Genomic DNA, 8,130 nt, shown 5'->3' with positions numbered 1-8,130 from the left:
AATACTCATTGTATGAGCATAGCCATTAGATGCTTTAAGGACTTCATTCTCCACTAAATGGTGCATTGTATGTCTTCTCTGCTTTCCATTATTTTACTCATTTTCCTTCTCCCCAGCCTCAGTCATGAGACCAGAACCAGTCACTCTCTGATCAGAGGCAACCTTTAAACAGCTCAAAACAAAGCACACAATTATGGTTACAATAACCAAGAAAGAAAGTCACTGGGAGAAAAGCACAAAAGAGACAAATGTGGTTAGGGATCTTTGAGAATGTGACAAACTAAAGTCTGAAAGATAAAAGCTGTCAAGAAAAGGTGAGTGTAAAGTGCCCTCTGGTCAGTGTAAACAACCACTCTGACCTCGGGGTGAGTGTGTGTATGTGTGTGTGTACATATAAATGTATACAAGTAGAAACCAGAGGTCACCTCTCCCCATCCCACCCCCACCCCTAACTTTGTTTATGGAGTCAGAGTCTCATTTGCCTTGACTGCTCTAGAGAGACTGGCTTGTCTCAGGGATCCTCCTGTCTCCACCTCGTTAGCACTGGACTTGCAACCATGCCTAGCACACCTAGGTGTCTTGGGTTGTTTTTGTTTGTTTTGCTTTGCTTTTTAAGGCTACTTGGATTAGAACTCGGGTCTTGTGCTTGCAAGTACTTTACCGACTGAGCAATCTTCCCAGCCCACATCTACCATTCCATAAACCCAAAAGGTGGTCTGACAGGGCCCAGGGAGCCAGGAAGGAAAGCCAATAAGACATGACATTGGAAAGGAGGTGAAGGTGGTGCAGTTCATGCCATTTTAAGAACTGAGCCATGTTCTAAATTCTCAAAAGGAGAAAAAGCAAGTTCAACTGCAAAGGTGGTGGACAGGCAGCAGGCCTTTACTGAAAGCCTCTCTTCAGTTAGGATCCTCGGGTGTACAGCACACTCTTTCTGTTTCCAGTTTGCTTTATAAAACTACTCGACCTCCTTTGAGGAAAAACACACACCTAAGCATAAATGTTAAATCAGGTTTCCAGTGTTCATTTGTAGGTGCCCAACCCTTAGAATATTCACTGGCTTTGTGAAACAAAGAGAATTTGGCCTGCTCATACTCTCCTTAGGCCCTCCACTGTTTTCATAGGGTCCAGGCTGCTCTTCAATTCCTGGGGTCAAGTCCTGCTGTGGCCTCTTGAGTCACTGCAGACATTTAATATCTCACCAACATGAATCTCAAATCTAGCTCTTCGCAGAACCACAAAGTTTTGTTTCACTCTGTATCCCAGGAGGACCTGAAACGTGACACCCTCTTACCCCAGCCTCCTGGGTGCTGAGATTACAATATAAGCATGCACTCTTCATCACATCTGCCAATATAGACAGTATTTTGACCCATGATCCCAAGTCTTGTCTGATCTAAATCATGAACCATTCTGCCACTCCATATCTGGAGATCTAGTCTGGCTGAATTGTATTCTGGTTCATTTCTTTCTGCCTTGAACATCTAGATAATGACTTAGAGCCCAGGCTGATACACTTCCTACCTTTTCCTGCCTGATGTGAGTTTATAAACAATGACTTGAGCCCTCAGCTAAACCCTCCATAGCCATGTTTCTGTTGCAGCACTAACACCCCAAAACCTAATCAAAATGATTGTTGTATTCATCTATCTGTCCTGTAGGTAGGGCTCCGTGGGAGCAGCTCACCTCTGTTTTGTGAGGCTCCTCTTCAGAGATAGGTCCTTAACCCAGAGGGCTTACAGTGCTGGTGGTCAGTCCCTTTCCCTTAGGCAGCCTGAGTTTCCTCCCAGGATGGTGAATGGGCTCCAAAAATAAGGATGCTAAGAGGGCCACTGTCCTTTTCCAAGGCATGGGCCCAGAAATGCCACATCTACCCAGGTTCAAGGGAAAGAACGGGGACTCATTGAAGGAATGTGATTATTAGCATTCTGTACTTTAACAAAATACCTGAGACACCCTCTAGGAGGAAAGATTTTGACTCGTGGTTTCATAAATTGTGATCTACCATGTCTGCCTGTGGTTTTAGGGCTCATGACACGCAGGATATCATGGCAGGAAACACCCAGCAAAGAGCGCTGCTCGTCTTGTGGTGGTTGAGAGGTAAAGAAAGGGATCTCAACATTCCCATCCAGACATGCTTATACCACCAGGCCTCACCTAAAGATCCCAGCACTTCCTGGGAGCACCACAAGCCTTCAACACTTGGGCTTGTGGTGGTGTTCAAGATCCAAACTGGGGCCTGGAGAGATGGCTCAGTAGTTAAGAGCACTGCCTGCTCCTCCAGAGGTGCTGGGTTCAATTCCTAGCATCCACATGGTGGCTCACAACCATCTATACTGGAGTCTGTTGCCCTCTTCTGGCATGCAGGTGTACATGCACTTAGAATATTCATATGCATAAAATAAATAAATACTATAAAAAGATATATTCAAACTGTAGTCAGGTGTTAAACTGCAGTTGTAAAGATTTTTTTTAAGGCATGTTTTTTAAATATTTTCTTTAAATGATTAAAGCTGGGCACAGTGGTGCATGCCTGTAATCACAGCATTCTGGAAAGCAGAGACAGGTGGATCTCTGTGAGTTCCAGGCCAGCCTGATCTACAAAGTGAGTCCAGGACAGCCAAGGCTACACAGAAAAACCCTGTCTCAAACAAACAAACAAACAAACAAAAAAGTAGATAAAAATTAAAAATGATTAGAAAAAGATTTTTAAAAGCCACATTTTAATTTTTTTTAAGTTGTGTATATATGTGGGCAAGGGCATGACATATGTGAATCCAAGGGTGCGTTCAGGGTCCAGAAGAAGACATTGGGTGCCCTGGAACTGGAGTTTTAGGTAGTTGTGAGCTGCCATTGAACCTTACCTGGGTCCTGGACAAGATGAGTGAGCCCACTCAAGTGCTGAGCCATCTCTCCAGCTGCAAGATTGAGTTTTCTTTTTCAGACTTCCTGGCCCCTCCAACTGCATGAGTCAAGTCCTTAAAATAGAAAAAAAAAAAAAAAAAGTCCATAGACTTTACATAATATGTTCCATTGTTTCTGTTTCTCCAGGGGATACTGACTCACTCACCCCTGCAGTATTGTGCGCCCCAGTGGTTGATTAGTCTTCATGCAGGAGGATTCGCAAAGAAAAGAACAGTGTACATCTAAACTGTTATTGGAGGTTCCATATACAATCTACGTTCCAAGACTGGCCATCTGTGACTTGGGCTCTTCCTCAGAGCCACCTACCCCAGGTATCTTTACCACGGCTGTGTTTTCCTCATTAGGAATAACACATGGGGTTGTGTTTGTGTTTGGCTGTATACGGAGTGTACTGACAGCTAATTAAACAATCACTTAACACTTTACAAGGAAACGCAACAGGTTTTTTTTTAAGTAATTTTTTGTGTGTGAAAATAATAATGTCGATTGGCTCAGAAGTTTCTGTGAGTGAAACAATAGTGTATAAAATATGTTGGTTGATTTGCAAACAGACATGGAAAAGTTACTGGGTAATAAACCAGCCCTGAACAAAATAACCCTTTAAATTAATGCGATATTTTTCAACAGGGTTATTATGTTAGAACAGGAGGAAGTGATAAATAGTGTCTTCAGTATAGCTAAATATTTTATTCTGCCTGACACTATAGTATTGTTTGTGAACTGGGAAAAAACATAAGCTAACATCTCTGTTCTTAAGTAGACACATTGGAGCATGCTGAAGGATTCGTTCTCAATAGCTTTCACTAGATGACTGTCAAGCCAAGCGAGTGGCACCTCCAGGCTTCCCTCATGACGTGGCTGTGGCAAGAGGAATCAGCCAGGAGGAGAGATGAGGATGTCAGCAGTAGAGAGGTGTCTTACCCATTTCCCTTTAGTGGTTCTGCTACCACTGCTGCTTCATTCTCATTTTCATTTGAGAGGGTCTCACTAGGTAGTGCTAGCTAGTCTGGAGGCTCATACTTGTTGCCAACTGTCCATACAAGGCATGCCTCTGCCTTCGTGTCTAGTATCTGCCACATGCTGATTTTCAAGAGAGCGTTAGGCCCCTGCCTCCTTATGTCCTCAGAGAAAACCCTTTAAAACTCCTCTAAGTTGGAGCTGAAAGATTTCTTTGGAGTTGTTCTATCCTTCTTCCATTTACCCTGAGTGATGCTCTATTGCTGTTGGTCTTAATGAGGCACCCTCATTAAGATCACCACCCACACTTTAAATGAAGAAGCTAGAAATGAGCTACATTCTTAAGAGACTCTTTACCGGAAGACAGCCCATCTTTACAAGCCAAGACATATTTATTATGACACAGTTTTCAAAAGTTCAGTTAAGCAAGCAACTTTTTTAAGGACTAATAAATCCACAGCAATCTTGAGGTTTACTCCGTACAGATCAGTGAGCCTCAGAATTTAGAGTATATTTGAATTCCCAGTGAAAGTTGTTACAAGTACAGAGCGTGAGACTAGACTCACCTCCCACCCCCCCACCTCACCCCCACCCCCACCCCCCGCTGCTAGTGCAGTGACCTCATTAGAACAGGAATTGTGTTTGTTTTCAGGCAGGTGGGTGTTTTGCCAGCATGTACCTCTATCTGTGCACCATTGGTCTCCTGTGATTGTGCAGGCCAGAAGAGGCCATCGATCCCTTGAGATTGGAGCTACCATGGGGGTGCTGGGAATCAAACTTGGGTCCTCAGAAAAGCAGCCAGTGCTCTTACCAGGCCTGAGCCTTCCCTCTAGCCCTGGTAACTACATCATTAGCAATCACTTCAAAGTAACACAATTGCACTATGCAGGTTGCTGAGCAACTCTTTGGCTTTTTTGTACTATTTTAGGTAACCTCTGCTGCCAGGGTACCCAGATTGCTTACTTAGCGGAGCATGAGAATAGGTGGCGCTCCAGAGGAATAAGAAGAGATACTAGTTAAAGACTATTGTAATAGCCCAAGAAGGAAGTAATGGTTTCACGTTAGGGCAAGGTATTAGAATATAATAGTATTGTGATTACAATAGCTACAGAAGCTGATACAGGGACTTGAACCCCTCTGGCAGTGCTGCACGTGCAGTGTGGGGGCCAGCTAAAGAAGATGGCTGCTTCTCTGTGTAGCTTATGCCTGTATGGGCATAGATAACAGTGTTACCAAATCACTAGTTTCTAAAGAGAATAAGACATTGGAATTTTAATTGTGAAACTTCCTAGTCTTTCAGACAGTGGCAACAGATTCACTTTTCTTCCCCAGAACTCAGTGGAACCCAAACTGATTTTAGGCCCACAGATCAGTTTGCCCCAAAGTGCTTGTACCCCACCCCCACCCCACCCCCGTCCTCAGGTAGGGTCTCACTAGGTAGCGCTGGCTGTCCTGGAACTTACTGTGTAGACAAGACTGGCCTTGAACTCACACAGATCCACCTGTCTCTCCCTTTACCTCTGCCTCCCAAGTGCTGCGATTAAAGGTGTGCCCACTACATCTGCACCCCAGATCTTTGGATGAGGAGGAATCGGGACCAGCTGCAAGGAAGACTTGACCAAGCCATAGATGCTGAAACAGAATTCAGAACTACAAGTTAAGGGGAAATTGAAAACAACCACTTTGATCTTGAGTTCAAGAGGAGAGGTGGGGTCTAAAGAAACGGCTGAGGTTAAGCGTGCTGGCTGCTCTGCTGGAGGACCCCTTTTACTTCCAGTTCCAGGGAATTGGACACCTCTGGCCTCCACTGGCACCAGGCACACAGGTGGCACACTCTTATACATATATGCAGGTGCTCATACATACACCCTAAATAAGTAAACTTAGCCAAAACAGGGGAGAGATGTCCAGGTGGAATGGGCTGTATATGTTTGAAGCTCAGAAAAGGGTCTGAAAAGGAAAGGGTTAGGATCCTTGCCACACTCCTGGAACGGTAGACTTCCCATCCGTACGTCCACTTGTCCAAACACAATCAAGCACCCTTGGCACAAAAGGGAGGGTAACAGTGTAAGGTAGAATTATGCCTCCCCCCAAAGTCGGTGAGAGGGAAAAGGCCCCTCATCAATTGTCTCAGTTCTCACGCGATATATATCTCATACCATGTCTAGTTGTAGGTGCTTTTCCAAGGCATTTTTAATATATTTTTATTTCATATATATATATATGTATATGAAATGAAAGCCAACCTTTTTAATCTCATGTGTGTAACATTTACATGTGTACAAATATTTTTACTATGTTTATTTATTCACTTTACATCCAGATTACGGCCCCCTCCACCCTCCCCTTTTGGTCTCACCCTCTTCCCCCTTTTCCCCCTCCCCTGCTTCTCAGAAAAGGAGAGCCTCACCCCTGTATCACCCCACCCCAGCACAGCAAGTCTCATCAGGACCAAGCGCATCCCCTTCCACTGAGGGCAGGCAAGGCAGGACCACTAGGGGGAAGTGATCCAAGAACAGGCAGCCTGGTCTTCATGGGGATCCCCTAGCAAGTAGAGTGGGGGACTGCTTCCAAGGCATTTTCAAGGTTAAACTTTATTATACGCTGTATCTTGTCTTACATGCTGACTGAGTTCTTTATTATATATTTATTACTTTGGAGTTCTCATGCATTACTTCTTTGCTATCACACACACACACACAGATTCTAGAGGCCCCATCTATTTGATCTCAGTGAATGAAACCATAAGGAGTAATGAGGTCATCCTAAAGAGGATTGTAGTGATAGAAGTAGCTATAGCACTGGATCCCAAACACACTCCATGTCTGAGAGGGAAAGCAAAGAATTAGCGGCCAGTGATAAAGAAAGCAAAAGGATCTAGAGAGCCCGAGGGAGGAGCACAGAAAGGTGGGTGTTAGCTGCTCCCTTCATAAACAGGGAAGTCCCAAGTGTAATCCCAATGCTTGGAAGGTAGAGGCAGATGGACCAGAAGCTCAAGACTAAATAGCCTTGGCTGAATATATTGAGTTTGAGACTAGCCTAGGCTACAAGAGAACCTGAAAAATGTGTGTGTCACACACGCGCTTTCAGTATTGCAACTGGAAGGTATGAGTTGAATAAAAAAATGTCTGCTCATTTCCTCTTAGTTATCCCCCACCCGTGCACTGACTGTAGAAGGCTCTATTTGATCCCAGTGTATAACCCATAAGGAGAAATGTATTTGAACACCTAGTCTCCATCTGTTTGAAGAAGCTACAAAACCTTTAGGAAGTGCAGCCTTGATGGAGGAATACGTTACTGGAGTGGACTTTAGGATTATAGTTGTCTCTGTCTGTCTGTCTCTCTCTCTTATCCCTACCTTTCCACTCCCCATCTCGTGGTCACTCAGCTCCCTGCTCCTGCTCTCATGCTTCTCCTGCCATTGTGGGCTCTAGCCCTCTGGAACAAGAAGCTAAAATAGACCCCTTCTTCCTTGCATTGCTTTTTATTATCTTATCACAGAAATCTTATCTTAAATAAAAAAAATTCGTATTTTCACAGCAGGAAATTCAGCATCAGAGACCACAGTTAGTTGCCTCAGTTTCTTCTGAGATCTCTTCTCTTGACTTGTAGGTGATTTCAAGTCTCTAGGTGAAGTATCTTCACAAGATCAGTATGGTACATTACACCAGTAAATTGCCATGTGTAGTTTGAGCTCACCCAGCCACTAGTTCTGAAAGAAGGGTTGCCCCTACCCCTCATTTCAGACTGTTAGTGCACAGGCGATCCCACTAGCCTGCCCTTTCAGGGGCTTAGCAACCTCTGACATCATCACCTGCTGCCATGCTTGGTAAGTACCAGGTGTGTGCCTGATAAAAGCCCTGACAGCTTTTCTCTATCTCTGTCTCTCTGTGCATCTGTTTGTCTCTATCTCTCTCTCTTTCTGTCTCTGTCTCTCTGTCTTTCTCTCTTCCTCTCCTAAGACCCCTCATCTGGGGATGAGTGTGCCCCATAATTCTGTGACAGGGAGGGAGACAACAGTAAAGCAAGAGTAAAAACACCATGTCCTTGAGAACAACTAGAAGGCAAGCTACTTCTAATCTACAGAACTGTGCTTTATGTGCAAACATGCCTTCTTCAGGAAGAAGCTGGAAGGTCAGCCATGGGAACCTCATCCTCCAGGAGAACCTCCATCTCAGCAGACTGTCTCAGTTTCTGGCAGTCAGTTTCTGCTGGATACTGGAAGCCCCCACTGATGGTCTTGGCTTC

This window comes from Psammomys obesus, unplaced genomic scaffold (assembly GCF_907164565.1).
Source record: "Psammomys obesus unplaced genomic scaffold, mPsaObe1.curated_primary_1811, whole genome shotgun sequence".
In the NCBI taxonomy this organism is placed as follows: Eukaryota; Metazoa; Chordata; class Mammalia; order Rodentia; family Muridae; genus Psammomys; species Psammomys obesus.
Note: the sequence above shows the minus strand (reverse complement) of the source record.